This window comes from Lepidochelys olivacea, assembly GCF_965140295.1.
Source record: "Lepidochelys olivacea isolate rLepOli2 genome assembly, chromosome: 1".
NCBI classification, from domain to species: Eukaryota; Metazoa; Chordata; order Testudines; family Cheloniidae; genus Lepidochelys; species Lepidochelys olivacea.
In genome coordinates this window covers 54,090,637-54,114,581 of record NC_140411.1, presented here as the reverse complement: position 1 = coordinate 54,114,581, position 23,945 = coordinate 54,090,637, and the positions used below count along the sequence as shown (strand labels likewise).

Below are 23,945 nucleotides of genomic sequence, written 5' to 3'. Positions count from 1 at the left end.
TGGATATTTTCAATACTTAGATTTACCAGGCCAGCATAAAACAGCTTCTTTATTATTTCATTGGTTCCAGAAACCGACAACACTGTTCGCTTAAAGTAACCCAGCCTCAGGCCTCCATCCAGGTACCCAAGTCAAATATGATGAAGATTTCTGAAAATCTTATTTCATCATATAAAAGAAAAGGTTCTACCAATCCCAAAGGATCAGACACATTACCTCCCAGGTTAATGAATATTCCAGATCTTACCCAAATACATGCATACAGCCGATTCTTATTAACTAAACTAAAATTTATTTAAAAAACAAACAAACGAGAGAGAGAGTATGGTTAAAAGATCAATATACATACAGACATGAGTTCAATTCTTGAGGTTCAGATTCATAGCAGAGATGGTGAGCTTTGTAGTTGCAAAGAATTCCTTTAGAATTTAGTTCATAGGTTATAGTCCAATGTCCAATATCATATCCAGGATGTACCAGCTTAACTGGGATCTCATCTTGTGACTCAAACTTCCCCTGATGAAGCTTAAGCAGATCCTAGATAAGAAGGATCAGGACCCAATGATCTTTTGTACAATTTCAGGTCTTCTTTGACAAGTTGGAGTCCCTCTAGGGAACAGTAGGTAATTAGGGCAACTTTCAAGTGGGTCCATCATTGGTACTTAGCTATACAAATTAACATAAGACAATCCCCTGTTCCTCCACCATTCACTGATGATTTGCTATACATTTCAAAGAGAGATAAATATAGAGATATGCCATGTTTACACTTCATTTAAATGCTAGGATGTTCTTTTGATCTTTGAATTAATAGAATACAGCACAGACAGGGACTGTTGATTACATTGTTGATCCTACTCATATATATGTAAATACACAAAAACACAAATATTACCTCCCCACGTATCTTTAAGGGTTGGATTTGAGTCATTTATTTTGCAGGACGTTTAACCCTTTCTGGCCATGCGACACAACCTTAATCCAGCTCCCACTGAAATTAATGGGAAGTGTAGTGAGGCTTCAATGCTTAACATTTTCACAAAGGTGAATTTCACCTTAACTATCCACTCAACACAACTATCCCAAAAACTGAAATCTGGGGAAAGTCTGTCAAATGACAAAAAAAGGCTGAAACCTCTGCTGCCACTTGCCCAATCACAGCCATAATCAGAACTGCTGTCTTTTAATCTTTCCCCAAATTCTCTTTGGTTGCAATCACAAGTCAAGTAAATGACCAGATTTTTTTCCCATTTCTTTGCACAGGTAATGAAAATATGAAAGGCCATAAGCTTCCCTGGGCGGCACAAGCATATTACTGCATTTAATGTTAAATGCAATGCATCAGAAGGATATTATACGCTTCATTGTTTCGCTGGAAGCCAGCGGTCATGTTGGGTAAAATGAAGATTAATTGGATTAGCCCTTAGGATGCAGTTTTACCTACCCTCAACTGATGAGAGTGCTTGGAAAACATGCAGCTTACTAGTCACTTGTAATAAACAAAAGGATCAGACATCAGCTTCTTTAGTTAACTGAAACCTTCCAATTAGATTGCAGAAATCAGCATTTAGACGTTGTCAGAGCAGAAGCATACTGTTCTCTCATTTGTGTGACTCCGAGAACAGACTGCCATGTGCAAGCATTATTTTTATTTGTAAAGTTGCACAGTTTGTAGTAATGGGCCTATCTGGAAAACCTGGCAGAAATTCCTTTTTAATAACTAACACATTTACCTTCTGCATTGTTTGGATTTAAGAGACACCAATATCACAGTCATTAGTTTTGAATACTTGAGAGTGCAATCTTGTATGGCACCGTGCATCCTTATTCCCCTTTGTACCAATGGGCAAAATCTTGAGAAGTATTCAGCATTTATAATTCACATTGGACCAAAAGCTGAGGTTCAGAGATAATGGGAGTTTTTTCTGAGTAAAAATTGAGCAAGGACTTCAGGATAAAGTCCCTTGACTGGAGTGGAAGTGGCAAGTGCTAGACACAACCCAGTGTTTTTCCTAATGGGATCTGAGGGTCCTAAGCATCTTGCAGGATTGGGCCTTTAGATAATTAAATAGATATTATATAGAATAGGGATCGGCAACCTTTGGCACACGGGCCATCAGGGAAATCTGCTGGTGGGCCGGGACGGTTTGTTTACCTGCAGCATCTGCAGGTTCAGCCGATCGCAGCTCCCACTGGCCGCAGTTCGCTGTTCCAGGCCAATGGTTGCTGCGGGAAGTGGCGTGGCCCGAGGGATGTGATGGCCACCACTTCCCGCAGCCTCCATTGGCCTAGAACGATGAACCACAGCCAGTGGGAGCTGCGATTGGCTGAACCTGCGGATGCTGCAGGTAAACAAACTGTCCTGGTACACCAGAGGATTTCCCTGACTGGCCATGTGCCAAAGGTTGCTGATCCCTGACCTATCCCATATAATGAAATGAGGGTCTTAAAAGCCAGTCTTTGATACAGTAAAGGTCTCTATGTTCAGCAGACTTTGGATCAAACACTTAGGGATCAAGCAGGGAATTTTTTTCCACTGACTTCAATGGACCAAATTCTGTTTTGACTTGCACCTCACACAACCCAGTTAGTCCCTGGGCCTGAGCATGATCATTCTTACTCTGATGTTACTACTGACTTCAGTAGGGTTAGTACTGATATAGATCACCATAAGTGGAACCAGAATCAGGCCTAAGAGGGATACGTGGATTCAATGAAAAATTTGGCTAGGAACCAAGATTGGTGTCATTGGCCAAGGAATGCCCCTTCTCTTCAAATTTAAACAAATGATGTTTAACTATCTATATTTATTTCAGTGTCTTAGATTTGCAGCTCAAACGTTCACTCACATCAATTACTGTTGGCAGCAATTGTGTTCACGAGCAGCTAAGAACCCTATAATAAAGCTATCAGTCATTTTTAACAGTCTGTATGCACAAGCATTTTGCTGATATGTTTTCAAATAAGAAACCGCTTGCACTGGCGTAAGGAAAGTTTAGGAAGTCATTTAAACTCAAAATTTGTCTCCTTTAAAAATGATCTCCTTAGTGTGCATGTGTATGTGCTCATCTTAAAATGCTGATAAATCATTCGTGGCTAAAAAAAAACCCCTGTGATGTCTCTTGATTTCAGTACACAGGGCTTCATCTGAAGAAAAACTTAGATCATAATGAATAGACTGCCTCCAAGATGTATTTTCCATTGTCAGCTTGGGAAACCAAATATTTGTATGCCAGAAACTGTTAAACTTGATATCAAATAGGTTTACTCTCTCTACCTTATGTCAGGGAGTTTCCAGGAAAGCTCTACATACTTGGGAGCTCTCGTGTGAATGGTCAAAGAAAAAATATGGAGGCTAGCAGTCTGCAGGTTGAAATGAAAAACAGAGCTTCCGTTTGTGGAGTGCCCTCCAAGGACCATTTTGGGAAAGTGTGTTTCATAAATCACCTCTTAGATATTGAATGACTATACATCACATCATTCTCTCATAAAACTTTATCAATTTCTGTTTATATAGAAAATACTCCTCAACAAACAGACACTCCTTTTTCAGTGTTGGTGCCCTAGACCCCAAGCAGTTAGCCATTATTCATGACCTTGCAGAGTTGTTTCCATTAGGAGGAGAAATCACTTATACCCATCATGTATTTCTCTGGTGCTGAGAATGGCCCCACTACCTCTCAAGCACCCTCTTGTGGCTGGAGATCTCGCTGCAGGCAGGCTGTCTCAGCTTCCCCAGTTCTTAGGACTGTCTCCCTCAAACTATGAAAAATAATTCTTCTCTGGGTCAGCAACACCTCTGGTTGGTGCTAGATTTATTCAAATAAAACTTTGTTTTGGAAATGATGCTCATATCTCCAACTTCGCCTTCACTACCTGGAACCTTTTCCCCTGAAGACTTAGGGGTCCTGCTGAAGCATACTTACCCACTAACCAAGACTGTATGAACTGTGAAATTTGCAAATCTCCTGGAAAGCTTTTTGCACATGCTTATCTTCAAACTCATGAGAAGTCCCATTAACTCTAGTAGTAATACTCATGTGACCAACATTATACAAATACATAAAAATGTTCAGGATTGGGGCCTAATATATTTGTACACCTGTTTGCTTTTTTGTGAGTAAACATGCTAGCAACATGTCAGTGCTCCATGTGAGTATTCACAGAAAATGAAGAAATTGTAATCACCCTCTAGTCTGAATTCACTTTCAAATTTGAATAAATTTTGAACACTGATTTTAGCACTATTCTGTAACATGGAAAATCCCTATAGTCTGGGGAACATATGAGGCAGATGGGCTTAATAGCAACTGGGGCTCTCAAATTTTATATTAATTATAATTAATTATATTATATTATATTATATTAATTCATTCTCTTTAGGAAGGTAATTGTAAAGAAAGTGAATGAGTATCAAGTCACTGATCATCTCTGGGACATGAAATACTTCAGTTTTTATTATAGAACTCCCCTATTTTCCTTTGTTTCATATAGCACCATAAGTAAGTCAGAGGCTTCTCAAAACGGACATGAATGCAAGGGTCCTGCCATAAAAAGCTTACAGTCCAAACAGAAGTAGTTCAGATAAAGTATAAGGGAATGGGAGGTGATGGAGAGTAGAGTGTGGTTAGATGATATTTTGCTTGTGCCTTAGAATTATTTTTGTTTGAATTTTCTGCAGGAAAGACTAAGCAGCACATTTTGAAGAGGGGACTTGAAGGATGGAGGCCTGGAAGAGGTTGCAGTTGGAGGGATCTACATTGGGAAAAGGCACTAAGATGAGTCTACTAAAAATACAAAGGCAGTACTTAGTTGTTTTTACTCCTCGAAGGTGCAATAAAGGATTCTGAAGGGAGAGAGTGGATGCCAAATAAGCAGAGACTAGAAAGTAAATGAGGCATCATCACACAGTTTCTAGTGATAGAAATTCCATCCGTTTTGTTCTTCCCAGAGTCTAACATTTCAGAAGATAATTTCTGTCTGGATTTTTAGGAGTGAAATCCACAACTCTCATATAAAGCCAGAGGAAGCTGTCTCTTTCCGGGAGGAGTATGTGAGGAGGTAGACAGTTAGGAAGGTGTCATCTAATTCCCAAACATCAGGCCACACTGCAAAGGTGAAGCCCAGCGTTCTGTGGTCACTGATCCAGTTTATGAGCTGGCATAGTATCCCCAGCCCCCCAGACCAGTTGTGTGCAGCACCAGGGGCCACAGGACCTGCACAGCCACAGACACCATGTACGCTCCCCAGGCCTGCCCTCATGACAGCTTTCTGTACTGGCAGTGCAATCATTTCCATGATGCCATAAATATTTATGAACACTTTTTCTAGGAAAATATTTTATATATCTTGAGAGGAATTCTGAGAGCTGAACAAGCCAAGCCATACTGTACCTGAATTTACGTTAGGTTTTGAAAACTTGGCAGTGTAGACATCAAGTCCATTTCAGTTACAGACAGGGCCTCCAGGGTAAATTCAGGCCTAAAATAAATAAGAGGATTTGCTAAAGAGGTTAATAGGTTTTATAATCCCACCGTTAACTCAAAAGAGGATACCTCCAGAGCACCTTTTCTCCATTTTCACATAACTGCAGCTAAGCTCCAGAAAAAAGAACATACCATGCACTCACAAGATGTCAGAGAGAATCAGGTATGCAAAAGGAAGCTATATAATGAATAAAAATCATGGAAAGACCAGTTTAGGAGGTGAAGATTTTTTTGCTTTGTTTTGTTATTGGAACAAATGAGAAGCTGAGAGAGTACAGAAAGGTGGCACAGAAAAGTGATGCCTGTAGTAGTCTCTAGGGTGTGTTTGGCTTATGGCAACTGTTTCTATTACTTGATGAGTTTACCAGAATGTGGGTCTAATTCAGTCCTGATGTAATTCCAGTGAAGTCTATGGAGGAATTAATTTGTCCCTCTCTCTCTCTCTATCTCTCTCTCCCTCCCCCGACCCCTACTCCTGGCCCTCTCCCTCTAGTGAACTAACATGGACTTTCCTCTCTTTTCATTCAAACCATCTCACCACTCTTGGTGGGAGAACCATCTTCTCACACGTTCTGCTATCCTCCTGTACCTCTCCTCGTCACTGACTCTCCATTCCTTTTCCATTCTAATCTTAAATCTGTCTTGCTTTGACATATGCTGTCATGCCTGGATTTGATCTTCAGAGAACTCTAGGTTATTCTCACAGGAGAAGGAGGGTGTTTCTCAGACCAAGAAGGTCTCAGTTTTCTCTTGAGGGCTAGTGTGTGGGCCTGCAGGAGTCTGCACTGGAAAATCTGATATAAGAAATAGAATCTAAAGTCCCTTCTTCATAAATAGGGACTACATATTAGGTCCTGCACAGGATTAGGCTTAGATTCTAACATGAACAACAATTAGCACTGCAAGAAAGACTAGTGAAGACTGAAGGAGAAAGTGAAGGTAATAGTAACTAAAACCAGATAGAATCTGCAATTTTTTAAAAAAAAAGTTTCAGGAAAAAGAATGTCTTGATATTTGTTGAAGGGAAGGGTTTGGAGATCCAGCGTGGACTTTCTGGTGAGTGAGAGAGAGAGAGGAATTGAAAACCTGACCTTTCTAAGATACTTTTCAAAAGGTTTGTTATTGTTCCAATGCAGAATGAAAATAAAATTTGAAACCTCAAGTGTTCTTGTGAAACACAATTGTAGTTCTCTAGCCAGCTCTAATGGTAACATACCAACCTCTTTCAGGATGGCTCATTCTATTCAACAAGCTTCAGAACAACTAGATGGAAGAGGCATTTCCCAAATTGGTTAGATTGTAAAAGTAGGTTTGGAAAACATGAATGAGTTTAATAAATTTGTAGCCAAAATAAAAGCAAGTTTGTGAACTCTCTCACTAAAACTTCCTGCCAGGATTTGAGTTAAATGGTTTCAAATTAATAGATTTCCTCGTCAGAAATGCAACAAGAGCAGGTAACTAGCATAATTGGCAAATAGTTTAATCTGAGGACTGAAATTCTTTCATAGAAGATTAGGGTTGGAAGAGACCTCAGGAGGTCATCGAGTTCAACCCCCTGCTCAAAGCAGGACCAACCACAATAGAATTATCCCAGCCAGGGCTTTGTCAAGCCGGGCCTTAAAAACCTCTAAGATTGAGATTCCACCACCTCCCTAGGTAACCTATTTGAGTGCTTCACCACCCTCCTAGTGAAACAGTTTTTCCTAATATCCAACCTAGACCTCCCCCACTGCAACTAGAGACCATTGCTCCTTGTTCTGTCATCTGCCACCACTGAGAACAGCCTAGCTCCATCCTCTTTGGAACCCGCCCTTCAGGTAGTTGAAGGCTGCTATCAAATTCCCCCTCACTCTTCTCTTCTGCAGACTAAATAACCCCAGTTCCCTCAGCCTCTCTTCATAAGTTATGTGCCCCAGCTCCCTAGTCATTTTCATTGCCCTCTGCTGGACTCTCTCTAATTTGTCCACATCCTTTCTGTAGTTGGGGGCCCAAACTGGATGTGGTACTCCAGGTGTGGCCTCACCAGTGCCGAATAGAGGGGAATAATCACTTCCCTCGATCTGCTGGCAATGCTCCTACTAATGCAGCCAAATATGCCGTTAGCCTTCTTGGCAACAAGGGCACACTGTTGACTCATACAACTCAAGTTATTGGGCTCAACATGGGGGTAACAGTGTGTTTGCATTGCAATTAAGAACCTGGTGCTGTCCCGTTCCAGCTGACTCAGCCTCATGGGGCTTGGGCTAAGGGGCTGTGTAGTTGTGGTGTAGACCCCAGGCTCTAGAACCCTCCCACCTCACAGAGTCCTAAAGCCAAGGCTCCAGCCTGAGCCCAAACATCTACGCTGCAACTCAACAGCCCCTTAGCCCGAGGCCTGTGAGCCCAAGTCAGGCTGGCATGGGCCAGATGTGTGATTTTAATTGCAGTGTAGACATACCCTTAGTGGCCTGTGACATACTGCAGGTCAGACTAGAGGATCTAATGGTCCTTCTGACCTCAAACTCTATGAAAGTGAAGTGTGAAAAAAGGTAATAAAAAAATTTTACTTTAAAATATTTCAGTCACTTTTCAAGCAGTTTCCCCCCACCCCCTCAGGAGAAGGAAGAAATTCTCTTACGCGCTTGTTAACATTTCACATAGTTCTGATTTTCTCTTTCTGCTTGGAGAGGCTGCCTGCTACCTGGAGAGAGCCTGCTGGAGAGAGTCTGTATTGCTATAGGCAGGAGGAAAAAATGGGATGGGACTTTTGAAGAGCACTTGGCATTGGCCTAACTTTGCTTCCTTGAAGACCATGGCAAAATTCCTATTGACCAGAGTTAGGACAATGCTGAGCACTTTTTAAAGTGTCTGACAATTACTTTAAGGGTGGGAGTTTCAAAAAAATTACAGTATTATGACTGTAGTTTTGTATATTAATTTCTCTATACTTTGAGCCCCATGGCAGCTCAAGGTTTTAATCTGGTGTTTTACTGGAGAAACCCAACAAACCAGAGTTTCTGCCAAATGTCTGACTACTTACTTTAATAGGGAGTGGAAGAAAGGTGAATTAAGGCTAGTTCCATTTGCTTGGGTATCATACCTCAGAAAGGTTTCAAAGTAGCAGCCATGTTAGTCTGTATTCGCAAAAAGAACAGGAGGACTTGTGGCACCTTAGAGACTAACAAATTTATTTGAGCATAAGCTTTCGTGAGCTACAGCTCACTTCATCGGATGCAAGAAATTTCTGTCAAACATCATATCACAAAGGGTGACAATGAAGTGTAAAGGTCGCAATATCTATAAGACCACAATCTTGACACATACCCTTGTTCAGACAGTTATGCTATGTGGTGTGTTCTATTCCACCATCAAGAGCTATTTTGTCTTTTAAAATTACTTTGGACTAGTAAAAGATTAATGTGCTCCAAAAAGATATGAACACTTTTCTCAGTGGTTATCTGAAAATTTAGTTCTCTTAGGTCTGGACATCAGGTTGGAAATCTGTTGGAACAATTTCTCTCATAGAATTTCCAGTGTTTGTTCACAGCCAGATCAGAAATACCAAGAGAATAATCTTTTCAATATTTTGGTACTGTTGCTTCTGATCTGGGTCTGAAACAGGAATTCCAAAAAAATTTAACTAATTTTCTTAATCTCAAAGTTTTGTTTCAAGTTTGGGCAAACTAGTCTGACCCTGATCATTCACGCCATCTCTACTTTAGAGAGAAAGCCAAAAATCTCTGATTTCGGGGAAGATTTTCAAAGGCACAAACCACAGTTAGGCATTTAACTATGTTTTAAAAAAAAATCAATAGCAGTGTGCCTTTGAAAATCTCCCCCTTATTATATCCTCCAAGGAGATTGAATAGTTTGTATAAAATTTGGCCTCGTACTATGTGGCATGGTAATGCGGGGAGATCAAATACATGTAAGAAATTTTGCATTGTGTGAACTTTTCTCACATACCTGCTTCTTACTACAATTCATACTATGTTGTATAGTTTAAAGGTCAATTAATTGCAGTGTCTTTCCCTAGAGAAGCTGAGGTTTTGTTGATGATCAGGATCATTTCTGTTAAAGAACAGAAAATGGTTTACGATGAATAGGACTTTATTAATGAACACTATTTGGCTTACACAAGAGAAATGTCAGATATCTGATTCCACTCAGATGTCATCTCTCGGTTTGGAAGATTTTCCCTGGGGCTTACTTACAAGTATGAGCTTATCCAAGCCGTGCGCTGTCCATGTGACCCTCTTTCAAAACAGAGCAGATCAAAGCACACTATGGAACTTCTAGTGCCTGGCAGCAGGGTTCACCCAGACACAGTGCATGGCAGGCTAGTGCAGGGTAGATTTACACCCAGCTTGCCATGCACTAACTATTCGTTTAGACAAGCCCTGTGTCTGCTTATCTAAAGGAAGAAGGAAGATTGGCAGATCAAATGTGTGGAAAGAGATGAGACTTTATAATAATTTGGAACTTTGGGGGAAGATATGTTTGTTTTAGTTGATTGTATTAAAAAACTTGCTTTAAGAAATTGTTTCTAAGTTAGAAGAAAGTATGAACAATGAAATCACAGCCCCATAAACTGAAAATGTATTTAATGAAGTCCACTGAATAGCTTAGAAGTAGTAGCATGATTGAACTGTCTCTAGTGATTTATAGCATTGATTCTTCTAAGCATCAAGCAAACAGTATACGTTGTTTGAATGTCCTGATTTTACACAGAGAGGTAAAATAACTTGCTCAAGACCATACAACAAATCATCAACAGAACCGGGATTAGAATGGAGGGCTCCCCAGCTCCCAGTTCTGTTCTCAGTTCATTGGATCAGACCACACTGCTCAGTGTGGCAGCAGCCAGTGTGACCGTGCAATGACATTGAGCAGAGCACTACGATTAGTCTGGTGTCAACTTAGACAAACTGCAGCTGGCCAACTGGAAACAGCAACAAGCACCAAAGGAATTCAGGCCTCCTGGCTGGAAATCATATGAAAAATTCAAACCTTATTAACAGTTGGGAAAGTTGTATAATTTTGTGGGGAAAGGGGGCATGCAAGGCCTTCATGAGGGAGTGCGTGCAGCGTAATAGGTCCCCTACCTACCTCCACCTAGAATCTAGGTTGCATGGCTCAAGAAGGCAAGTTAGTTGCAAATGGAGATGGACAGATGAAGGTTCAAAACAAAGGATGAAAACTAAGTCATTCTAGCAGTCAGAAGTTTGTATTGCTCTAGAGATGTCTAAGACTTTTACCAACATGGTAGTGTCTCCTTGTAAACCATAGAACTCCTTTAAATAACTCTGGATTGGACTCTAACAAGTGGTATATCATTGTTGCCCCACCCCAGATCCTCCAGCTTAGCTTCAGGCTTGCAGAAACCTGACCATTTGCTGTACCGTAGCTAGCGTCCAGCTATAATGTCTGCATGTCAGAGTTACTGGGCTAACTGCACATCTCACCCTCCTGGTCTCTTTGGATACATTTTCACAGCAATTAAACACCTGTGGCTGGCCTGAGTCAGCTGACTCGGCCTTGCGGGGCTCAGGCTGAGGGGCTGTTTAATTGTGGCATACATGATCAGGTTCATGCTGGAGCTCAAGCTCTGGGACCTGGAGAATGGGGATGGTCCCAGAGCCTGGGCCCAAATGTCTACACAGTAATTTTTATCCACACAGCCTAAGCCCCACAAGCCCAAGTCAGCTGACCGAGGCCATGCCACAGGTCTTTTATTCCAATGTAGACGTAGCCTTTGAGGGTGGCCCCTGCAGGTCTTAGGCCTCGAGCTGTCAAGTCACTTGGGCTGAATCACACAGTTCTCAGACTCAGACTGGGCCTTGGGCTGCAGTCCCACAGAACTAGCCACGATTACCTCAGCAAGTCTGACTTAGGTTCAGCACCTGCAATTCACTTCTCTCCAGAAGCTATGACCCATGGCATCCAGTGATCAAACAGCTTTCCTAAAGCAAAGTATTGTTTTAAGATCTTTTCTCTGAAATGTTCTGGCTCTAAACAAACAGAATATACACATCTGTCTTCATTAAGGCTTGCCATCCCCTGGAAGCTTAGGAAGGGCCCAACTGCCTCAGACATGTCCCAGGATCTGTGTCATGTCCCAGGATCTGTGTCTGTGTCATCCACCACACAGCTCACTGACAATACCCACTTCATCTGGCCAGAGTCTTTTTAATTACTGAGTGTCCCTTGGATCTCTAGTCTTCCAGCCTAGGCAAAACAGCTGTGTAACTTTGGGCTGGAGCATCTTCACTGCTTGTTGCCCTCAAGTATTTGTTGGGAGCTTTTTACCTAGAATTATTGATTTGCCTTCCTGCTTGTTTTTTCCAACCGTCCCCTATTAATCTAAACCAGAGATGACCAACCTATGGCCAGAGGGCCATACACAGCCCACCAGAACATTTCATAAGGCCTGCTTAACACAATATAGTATAGACAATACTGTATACAGAAACAACCTGTGTAAATTCATACGAAACAAGCTGAACTTAAAATATAAATCAGTACAGGTGACTTTAAAATCTTATTAAATATGTAGAATCTGTTTGGCCCACACAAAGTTGTTCTTAGACTTATGTGGCCCTCGTGTGTAATAAGGTTGGACACTGCTGATCTAAACCAAAATCTTCATTCAAGAGCGCCCAATAACCCTATGTAGCTGCACAGTGACTTTCTCATGATCAGGACACAGTATTCATAAGATTATTACAGATCAGCATTCCTAGACTGTTACATAGCAGCTCCACATCCACCACACTGCATGACCCAAGGGAGTCAGTTACCCAAGGGAGATGCACTAAAAGATTAGGGTGGTATGGGATAACAACATGTTTTTCACTGCAAACTGAAACATTTTCTTAATTAATAACCAGATTAAGATAAATTAATTACAGACTTTCATTTGCAGATCTACCAACAGCTGCCTCTCAGATGAATTACACACACACACACACACACAACTATCTGGCTGTGGCTTCACAGATGGCGGTTTTAAACAAAAAGGCAACTTTGTAGTGGTAAAATCATCTCATTTAGGATCAAACAAGACACTAGTCAAGATTTCCAAAGAAAGTAAGTTATTTGAAGCTGTAAAACTATGCCTATGATAATGAACATGGCTACATTACTTTGTGTTATTTAGTTACAGCATTATTTTTATTTTTAAAAATTACCCTTTAGAGCTTAATATTCTATTTGGAGAAATGTAGATCCTTGATATAAGTGAATAATGCCAGACCAAAGAAAATCTTTCCATGTTAAATCAATAGATTTGTATACCAAACCTGATCTCGAAAGTTCTCAAATATGCGGCCCGTGTGAAGTGCTATAATACATAACACACCAGTAATTCTCATGTTGACGACTAGTTAGGTCTCTCTACAGAATGTGTACACATTATATAGATCAGTGATTTTCAACCCTTTTTCATTTGCAGACCCCTAAAATTTCAAATGGAGGGCAGCATTCTGAGTTCTCTATGCAGATCATACAGTTGTAAAATGGATATAGTTATGAGCAAACCTTAAAAAGGTATGGGCCCCAACTGTGCAATCCTTAAACATACTGGGTTGAATACATCTCTGTGCAGCGGGCCAGCTTAATGCCTCTGCACAACTTAAATATTTAACATTGGTCTTAAGTGGGATTTAAGAGGTGGATAGGCTTTTTGTTGGCCCTTTGTGCAGGGTTAACTGTGCATAAAGGTTGCACATCTGGCTCATAAAGCTTGGCATTCTTTCAGCCAAGCACCAAAAATGTTGAGTATTTACCTGAACTACCCAAATCTTGCAGACTGAAAAGGTTTGGCTGGAAATGTTGTAAGTCTTGTCATTTTTCCATGCAGTATTTCTGAAGCTGATTGGAAATGATGGCAGGAAATAATGCGATAAAGCACTTTTAGGGCCATCATCTTGCAGTTCCCCTTTTTGGTTAGACAGAAACTGGAAGAGCAGAGGAGCATAGAAATGAAACAGTGCCTGTGTGGAGTGGACAGAAGCCCTAAAAAAGGATGGGTTCCTGTAATGGGCAAAAGGTTTAGTGATTGGCTATGTCCTTTTTTTTCATTCTAAACAGGGTTACAAATGTCTCAATGGGGCCTCAAATTTTTGTATGCTACTGAGGAGCTACTAAAGGATTTTAAGATGTGTTGGGCTCAATTCCTTCTTCTAGTACATAGCTTCAATCCCCTGGGCCCATGCAGATCTCTGCTCCCTTTGACATAGTGTCGGCTTAATTCTTAATTGGTTTTATTGTCCTCTTCTCAAAGTACACCTGCAGGAAAGGACTAAAGGTACAGCAATGTCGCAAAGTTCTCCTTGCTGAGATTACTCCCCATTCATTGCATCAGCTGGGATTTGCTGTGTGTGTGGAACAGACTCTGACCTCCACACAAACCCTGCAGATTTCCCAGTATCTACAAGGATCTTTGGGGTTCTGTGAGAGGCCAGCGCTACTGAAGCAAAGACTCATTGGGTCTCCAGCAGCCACTTCCCACCCACAACAGGCCTCCATACGATCCAGTGGAAGAAGGAACACTGCCCAAAACCCCTCTACTACATGTGATAGATACAATTGAATCCCAAATTCATGTTAGCCCCATTCTCTCCATTGAGGTGAGAATAAATAAAATGCATTGGAATACATTTATATATTTTCACTCACTGGGCAACTTGAATAGTCAGATATTTAATAAGTCTGTAACAGCAGTCTTGGAGGGCCAGCAGCCTCGTGGCAAGCTTGGCTTTCAGCCCCCTGCTTGTTGAGGAGTCTCAGTCTTTAAGGCCATGGGGGTAGGAGGACATGGGCCCACCCTCTCCATCAGCTCTCAGCCCAGGGCCTTGTGTGCATCAACTCCTGTACAGGGAGCGGCCTTCCCAGCTGGCAGTCTAAATCCATTGCTACTTCCTATCAGTGTCTGTTTAGTTTGTGGTGTGGCTTCTTTAGTCCAATTTTCTGAGTGACTTGTCTCCTGTAGTGCCCCCTGATGGGTCTTGGCCAGTATCTGCCACAGTTCCAGGCTCCTTTGGACAGGGCAACCCCAAGTTGAGGAGGGCAAGTCCCACAGTGTCTCTGGGCTTCACTCTCTCAGTTACCGGAGGCACTTAGGTCTCCTCTGGAATCTCTCACAGCTGGGTAGACAGTGCTTACTCCCAAATAGCTGCCTCAGCTGGCAGGCTAGTGACCCTTCCCCTCAGGTAGGGAGGCAGTTAGCTCCTGCCTCTTTAACAGTCATCCCCAAACTGAGCCAGGTTCCCTCCTTTTCTTCCCCCCCTCCAGACCTGGCATTGGCTGCAAATATAACAGGGCAGGTCTAACTTGGCCCACAGGCTCTCTAATGCCTGTTGTGGTTGTGGGAAGTTTCTCTGATTCATCACAAGGTCGGAAAGTTAGGCTTTTTGTACTTCTCAAACCAGCCCACTGATGGCAGTATACCAATGGATTTTCCAAAGAACACTTAATTCAAGTGTCACCGGAATGTCTATGGTGTCCAGACAAACATGTGGTGGCAATGCCTCCATACATCACATCTGCAAATCAATTTTTTGGCACAAGAATTAAAAATTCAAGGCAGGATAAAAAGAAAAAAGGATTGTGCTGGGAGCGAAGGGAAGTGACAGATGAAAGCATCACATTGTGCTTACGAGATTTGATGTCTTTTTGTCCAATATTTTGTTCCCCCACCCAGGACCACCAGCTGTTAGTTTTTGGCATTAGTCTTATTGCTGTGTCCTTCTGCTACTTTTATCCAGTGCCTTGGATCAAAGGTACTATATAAATAAAATGTAATATGATGAGAAAGCGGGTGTGTCTTCCTGTGAGAGTGTCCTACCTTCTCTTTTCCTGGCTGTAGTACTTTGCTGCAATAACTACAGTTCCTGCACCTATCGTGCACAGGAATGCTGTTGTCAGTATGACACCATTGTTTCCATGGATGGCAAGTTGTTTTCATGCAGTTAACGGATTTTTATTTTTTTTAAATGGGAGTTATAGACTCATCTGAATCTTTCGCTACACGTGGCTTTGAAATTGAGCTATTTGGGGTATTTTCACTGTGGCTGTTGACTTCAATAGGACCACACATGCAATTAGAGTGAGCAAAATTTGGCATGGAAATTCTACAGTTCAGACAAACAAAATCAAGAAAAAATATATGAAAGGATCAATGGATAACTGAACATCGACTGACATTGATGAACCATAACAGGCCTATGGCAACCAGTTAAGATACTTGTGAAGGCTGCCAAGGAACCAGATGTGACTGCCAGAAAAATACCTTCTGTAGCTTTGCATCTAGGGCCTGTGATCACACTTCAAAAGAAGTGTGCTATGGAGCATGACCCCTCTCCACCACATTTTTATGCAAATATTTGAAGAAAATAGGTTTTTTTATTTGTAGCATTTGGAAGAAAATACACAATGTGCAGGGTCAAATTCTGATACTGGTATTACATAAGACCTAAATCGGATTTCAAGGGAGCTACTCCACTTTGTTATTCAAGGAAATGTAGTCAACGACAATTATGCAAGTGCAAATATGGAGTCATTCTACTGAATGGAAACATGCTAGATGGTGATCATTGGCACCAATGTAACTCTGTTGACTTCAGTGGAGTTATTCCAGATTTACATAATTGGAACTGACATCAGAATCTGTCCCCCAATGGTGTCTGAAAGGAATAACTAACATAAGAACGTAAGAATGGCCATACTGGGTCAGACCAAAGGTCCTTCTAGCCCAGTATCCTGTCTACCGACAGTGGCCAATGCCAGGTGCCCCAAAGGGAACGAACAGAACAGGTAATCATCAGGTGATCCATCCCCTTCCGCTCATTCCCAGCATCTGGCAAACAGAGGCTAGGGACACCATCCCTGTACATCCTGGTTAATAGCCATTAATGGACCTATCCTCTATGAACTTACCTAGCTCTTTTTTGAACCCTGTTATAGTCTTGGCCTTCACAACATCCTCTGGCAAAGAGTTCCACAGGTTGACTGAGTTGTGTGAAGAAATAAAGGAGCTGTCATGGAGATAGAATAAAGCACAGGAGATGTAATTAACGTTCTTGTATTCTCTTCCTGATTCTACCATCGACTTGCAGTAGAACCTGAGGAAATTCACTCAGCTTATTACTGTTTCGTTCTACCCATCTGTAAAATGGATAAGGAGTGTTATGAGGATACATTGATGTTTGGAAAACAAAAATACTAGGCACCACACTGAGGTAAACTTCATGAGGTAAAACATGGAAGGGTGAATCAAGACAATGGATCCTTTGAATGTTCTCTCTAGGGATAGTAGGTCTGCATAGGGGCAGGAACTAGGGATGCCGGGGGTGCTGCAGCACTCCAAGGTTTTATGTGGGGTAAAACCTGCCCGGGGTACTGACTGCTGGCCCTGCACCCGAGGTCCCAGCTACTGGCCCCAGCCTCAGCGCCCTTACCCATGTTTGGGTCCCCCCTCCCGGAGACACGGTCCTGCTCCCAGGGGAGGATAGGGGTAAGGGGGCTGGCTTTCAGCACCCCCACTATTAAAAGTGTTCTAGCACCACTATAGGTCTGTGCCCATACGTAGGCACCAGGAGTCATGACCTCCAGAACTCGGAGCCCAATCATCCTGGGGAAAAGGACGCACCTGGCCTAAAGATGGTGAGGCACCCTTGCAAGGGGAGGGACAACTTTATATGGTTCTTCTCTCTTCCGGCATGGCACCCCAATGGCAACTACCCGACATTCCCTTTGTGGAATCAGGAGACTAGAGGCACAATCCTCCCACTCTAACAGCAGTAAACATAAGTGGATTTTTCTGCAAAGATTCTGCTGGTTTTTGAAGGAACTATGCTACACAAGGACACCTGCATTGCAACTCTGACCTACTGCTATTCCTGTATGTACATTCCTCCCCAAAAGCCACAAGGTCCTTCCATGTGGCAGGATGTGTGGGTGTGTGAACACAGATCATCGATCTGATGAGGTTCAACAAGGACAAGTGCAGAATCCTGCACTTAGGACAGAAGAATCCCATGCACCGCTACAGGCTGGGAACTGACTGGCTAAGCAGCAGTTCTTCAGAAAAGGACCTGAGGATTACAGTAGATGAGAAGCTGGATATGAACCAACAGTGTGCCCTTGTTGCCAAGAAGACTAACACCATATTGGGCTGCATTAGTAGGAGCATTTCCAGCAGATCAAGGGAAGTGATTATTCCCCTCTATTCAACACTAATGAGGCCACATCTAGAGTATTGCATCCACTTTTGGGCCCCACAAAACAGAATGGATGTGGACAAATTGGAGAGAGTCCAGCGGAGGGCATTGAAAATTATTAGGGGCTGGGGCACATGACTTATGAGGAGAGACTGAGGGAACTGGGGTTATTTAGTCTGCAGAAGAGTGAGGGGGGATTTGATAGCAGCCTTCATCTACCTGAAGGGAGGTTCCAAAGAAGATGGAGCTAGGCTGTTCTCAGTGGTGGTAGATGACAGAACAAGGAGCAATGGTCTCAAGTTGCAGTGGGGGAGGTCTAGGTTGGATATTAGGAAACACTGTTTCACTAGGAGGGTGGTGAAGCACTAGAATGGGCTACCTAGGGAGGAGGTGGAATCTCCATCCTTAGAGGTTTTTAAGGCCCGGCTTGACAAAGCCCTGGCTGAGATGATTTAATTGGTGTTGGTCCTGCTTTGAGCAGGAGGTTGGACTAGATGACCTCCTGAGGTCTCTTCCAACCCTAATCTTCTATGATTCTATGAAGACATTCTGGGGTATGTGTGATGCAAATGCATTTTTTAAAAATGCACCCACTCAGAGCCTCATGCTCTACCTGAAACGGTCACCTGCCCAAATACACCTACACATTCTGCACCTTTAAAGGGTAATCCTGTGTGCCCATGTCAACGTCCCCTGTGTCTCTCTATTTTCCCCTTCTTTCCCAGCATTCGCCTCCCCCGCACTCTCTCTTGAATGCTGCTTTTCAGGCCCTACTCCTCAGTCATCCAGGAGACACAAGACCTTCTCTTCCTCCTCAGGTGATGAGCTCCCTGGCATCATAAATACACCACTGCTCTGCCAATTTAGAAATTCAGAGCCTGATTCTCTTCTTGTTTACATCACTAAGTCAGGGTGACTGTCAAGGTTAATAAAGGTACAGCAATGTGAAAGTGGTGTATATGGGAGGAGAATATGGGAATTAAACCCTAAAAGCCACATGAAAATGGCCACTAGGTCATCAAGTACTACTGCAGGCTTTCTTAATGCCATACAATTGCACAATGCTGCAAGGTTGCCAAGCCAAAAAACCTCTGGTGAGATCCTGTCTCAGCTGAAGTCAGAGTTCTCATTGAATTTCAGCACTATGTCTGCAAGATTACAATCTAATCCTCAATTTTTATATTACTGCTCCTGATTTATGCTAAGCATGGTTCATGTAGGCCTGCTATACACTTAAAATTTATATCGGCACAGCTATCTTGCTCAGGGATGCGATAAATCCATACCCCTGACTGCCATTACTTTGCTGACCTAACTTCTGGTGTAAATGCAACTAGGTCGACAGAAGAATGCTTCTGGCAACTATCGCTCAGGGAGGTGGTGTTCTTACAGCAGTGGAAAAACCCCTTCTGTCACTGTAGGCTGCATTTACACTACAGCTACGTTGGCATAATCCTATGGTGCTGTAGCTATACCCCCTGTTGTGTGGACGCAGCCTTAGTGAGCAAGAAAAAAAAATGTAGCATTCAAAGGGAATTTAACTAGAATTTAAAGCTACCTTATAACTGATAGGAGAGTCTCCAAGGCAGAGACCCAGCTTTATAAATTGAGTAATGTGTTGTGTACTGATTCTATCCAAGAAAAGTCTGATTATACCAAGTCAAGAGACAAAAAAATCAGTGAGTTGCTGTCCATCTTTTTCTTGGCAAAGCTTCCACAACTTCTATCAAAGCGAACATTTTATGGCATGTAAAAAAATTCAAGCAACTGGAATTGCAATAAGCTGATTAGAAGAAGACATTATGTAATGTCATCACATTGACAAAGCTGACAAAACCAACAGTGTTTTATTGTTAGGGAAAAGAGTAAAAACAAACAGTTAACTGTTGACATTTTAACATATTTATTTTATATACTGCTGCTAAAATCTTAAAATCTTCTTAATAAACAAAGTAACGTTTACCTAAGGAAAACTGCCAGAACTTGCCAATAAAAAGTAAGCATTACATTTAGTAATTGTAGTGAAAAAACTGTTAAAGCTAGGGTGGGTAGAAAAATTAAACATATCTAATCATACAATTCTTTTGTTTTATAATTATAATAAAAAGAAAAATTAAATAAGCTATAATACTCTATTAAAACCACTAACACACAGGACTTGGTCCAAAAGACACAGCAAACCTCCTGGTATATATTCCAGCATCTGACAGAAATTGGATACGAATCAGAATATTTTCTGGAAGGAATAAATTGCTTTACAAAGAGGTGGGAAAAGATTGGAAAGGCTAGGGGGGTTTTGAGAGCGGATTGTTTCTTAACATAACAACCCCTACAGTATATATACTGTGTATATAAATCTTTCCTCTTAACTCTGCAAAATCTCACTCTGGTCACAAGTAGAATTATGTAGAAATTTGTACATAAATTAGAAATGTCACAACTGGTTTAACTAGATCTTGGAGAAAGAAGGGATTCTCAGCAACTTATCAATCACCCTCTGCTTCTCCACCTCCTGTTCACATACATATTTCGGTGTGATATTGTTTTGCTCATTTTTCTTTTGTAGACAACAGTGATGACATAGAATAGTGAGGCTGGGGGAGGAGGTTAAATTCAGCTTTCTGTATCACTTTGCCTATGGGAGTTTTGTGTTGGTGGCCATCAGCACAGAGGGGAGAATACTTTATGAAAGTGAGATCAGGTGAGCATCTGGGGGAGGGGAGGGAGACAAAAATTAAAGTAGCTGCAGAAATTCATTCAGACAAAAATCCCTTCAATGCTTGGTTTTGCATTTGTTTCAGTGGTATGTTCACGGGGGGGGGGGTGATAGTGGGTGACACTATTCACATTACATAGCACATGTGATTTTGGTACAAGGTCGCATTTTGCATCTTATATTGAGTGCCTGCGGCCTTGGTGTTAGAGATCACACACGCAGTGCTGGGCAACAGAATTCAGCTTGCAGGCGGCCATGGTAAGCCATAGTCTTTCTGCTTCTGCAACCTTCATAACAGCAGTGCCCTCCTCTCCCATACCAAGCAAAGCACGTTGAGTTGGCCATTTAATGCTGCAGTTTTCCTGTTAACGTGCAGCAGGAGAAACCAAACTAACACCACCCCCCACCCCATCCAATTCTCTGGGATGATTGCTTTACCCCTCACCCCACCGTGTGGCTGGTATCAGGGAAGATCCCTGCTAACCAAACGCGAACAGCTCAGTGCCAATGCCGCCCCCCGCCCCGCTCCCACCGCGTGGCTAACTGCGGGGAGGATTTCTTTTCAGCCACAGGCAAACAGCCCAATAGGAACGGCCACCTCTGAACGTCCCCTTAATTACATTCCCATATTTCAACCAGGTTACCATGAATGATATCACTCTCCTGAGGATAACACAGAGAGATAAAGAACGGATGTTGCTTGAATGCCAGCAAACACCAGGACTGTACGCTGCCAGGCTTTGTCATGCAATGATACCAGATTACTTGCTACTAGCATGGCGTGGTAAAGTGTCCTACCATGGAGGACGGAGTAAGGCTGCTCTCCCCAGAAACCTTCTGCAAAGGCTTTGGGAGTACATCCAGGAGAGCCACCAATGCCAGTACCTCCAGGAGAGCTTCATGGAGAGGTCTCTGGAGGATTTCTGCTCCATCCCCAGACACGTTAACAGACTTTTCCAGTAGTTGTACTGGCCATGAATGCATCCCAAGTCCTCAGGGCTACTTAATCATTAAAAAATGCTTGCTTTTATAACATGTATTATATTTTAAAAGGTTTCAGAGTAGCAGCCATGTTAGTCTGTATTCACAAAAAGAAAAGGAGTACTTGTGGCACCTTAGAGACTAACCAATTTATTTGAGCATAAGCTTTCGGGAGCTACAGCTCACTTCATCGGATGCATAAAAGGTACATTTAAAAAGGTACACTTACCAGAGATCCCTTCTCCAGCTTCATTGGGTTGGGAGGGTATTTCAGTCAGGGTGATAAAAAGATCCTGGCTGTTGGGGAGAAGGGTGTGCTGTGTGCTCTCCTCAAGCTCCTCCTCCTCATCTTCCCCGTCCACAAAATCCTCCACCATGGCAGAGAGTACCCCATCATCGGAGTCCACAGACAGTGGTGGAATAGTGGTGGTGGTCCCCCCTAGAATTGCATGCAGCTCAGTGTAGAAGCGGCATATCTGGGGCTCTGTCCCGGAGTGTCCGTTTGATTCTTTGTTTTTCTGGTATGCTTGTCTGAGCGCCTTATGTTTCACACAGCACTGTGTTGCGTCCCTGCTGTAGCCTCTGTCCCTCATGGCCTTGGAGATTTTTTGAAATGTTTTGGCATTTCGTCTTTTGGAACGTAATTCTGATAGCACGGATTCCTCTCCCCATACAGTGATCAGATCCAGTACCTCCCGTTCTGTCCATTCTGGAGCTCCTTTTTCGATTCTGGAACTGCATGGTCACCTGTGCTGATGAGTTCGCCTGGCCAAACAGGAAATGAGATTCAAAAGTTCCCAGAGCTTTTCTTGTGCACCTGGCCAGTGCATCCGACTTCAGAGTGCTGTCCAGAGCAGTCACAATGGTGCACTATAGGAGAGCTCCCAGAGGCCAATAACTTCGAATTGCGTCCACACTAACCCTAATTCGAAACAGTGATGTTGATTTCAGCACTAATCCCCTCATTGGGGAGGAGTACAGAAATCAGTTTTAAGAGCCCTTTATGTTGAAAAAAATGACTTTGTTGTGTGGACAGGTGCAGGGTTAATTCGATTTAACGCTGCTAAATCCGACATGAACTCGTAGTGTAGACCAGGCCTGAGGGTGGCAGAATTCAGCTCTACATGAGCAACCAGGGAAGTTAGGTGTATCACTTACATTAATTTTCAGTGGGAATTGGGTGTCTAATTTCTAGGCCTCTTTGAAAGTTCAAGTCCGAGGTTTCATATTGGTCTAGACACCGATGCTCAATACACTATTACACTTGTGAGAAGGAGAAACTCAGTTCTTCTCATTTTAAAATACTATTTCTAATTTTAAAAGCTGCCCACCTTTGGGACAAGTGCAATTCTTACTCAGCTGTGATGTGGGGAAGTCATGCTTTTTCAGCTTAATTGGACGAAAACATGGACATGGGGAGTAAAGACTCTGACAAAGCTTTCTCGGCAGTGATGCTAGCTGGCACCACCAACTCTTTAATGTAGTACAGTTAATCATGCATGGAACCTATCTCTAGGAACCTTAAGGCTAAATCTCTTTGTCATCATAAATCAAGATGACTAACCAGAGAAATTTATTGAAGTTGCAAACTGTGATCAGTGGTGAGCTGGAGCCGGTTCGCACCGGTTTGCTAGAACCGGTTGTTAAATTTAGAAGCCCTTTTGGAGCTAGTTGTCCCACGAGGCACAACCGGTTCTAAAACGGCTTCTAAATTTAACAACTGGCCAAAAGTGGCACCAAAGGTGCCAACTCCGTGGGTGCTCTGGGGATGGAGCACCCACGGGGAAAATCTGATGGGTGCAGAGCACCCACCGGCAGCTCCCCGCCATGCCCTGCGCCCAGCCCCAGGTCACCTCCGCTCTGCCTCCGCCTCCTCCCCTGAACGCGCCGTCCCGCTCTGCTTCTCCGTGCCCCCTCCACCCCTCCGGCTTCCCGCGAATCAGCTGTTCGTGCGGGAAGCCGGAGGGCTGAGAAGCAAGCGGCAGCTTCACGCTCAGGTCCAGGGAGGTGGAGGTGAGCTGGGGCGGGGGTGGGGGGACCATGCCGCAGCAGGTAACCCGGGGGGGAGCGCAGTGGAACCGCTCCCCACCCCAGCTCACCTCCACCTCCCTGGGTCTGAGCGCAAAGCCACTACCTGCTTCTCAGCCCTCCCAGGCTTCCTGCCGAACACCTGATTCGCGGGAATCCGGGGGGCAGAGAAGCAGAGCAGGGCAGACGTGAGGTGAGCTGGGGCCGGGAGCGGGGCAGGGAGCTGCCGGTGCACGCACCAAATTTTCCCCGTGGGTGCTGCAGCCCCGAAGCACCCACGGAGTCGGTGCCTAAGGCACCACTTTTGAAGTGATCAGTGGGGAGAGCGGCCGCTCACCCTGCTCCCCCCCAGCTACCCTCCCCCGCCCCTAGGAGCCAGAGGGACCTGCTGGATGCTTCCTGGGACATGTCCCAGGTAAGCACCACCGGGGCTCCCCACCTTGCCCCCCAGCAGGTCCCTCTGGCTCTTAGGAGTGGGGTGGGCACCCACTACAGTGGCCCACGAGACCCTCTTGCCGAGTTCTGGAGGCAGTC

General features: G+C 43.3%; 1 long non-coding RNA gene across 1 annotated transcript; it reads right to left on the bottom strand.

Annotated features, from left to right (window-relative positions):
• Positions 1-358: 358 nt before the first annotated feature.
• On the bottom strand, positions 359-22,026 carry LOC311514794. The gene is made up of 4 exons (XR_014709942.1): positions 21,613-22,026; positions 16,404-16,501; positions 5,394-5,481; positions 359-609 (listed from the first exon to the last, which is right to left on the bottom strand). It is a non-coding gene; the product is annotated as an uncharacterized lncRNA (long non-coding RNA).
• Positions 22,027-23,945: the final 1,919 nt, after the last annotated feature.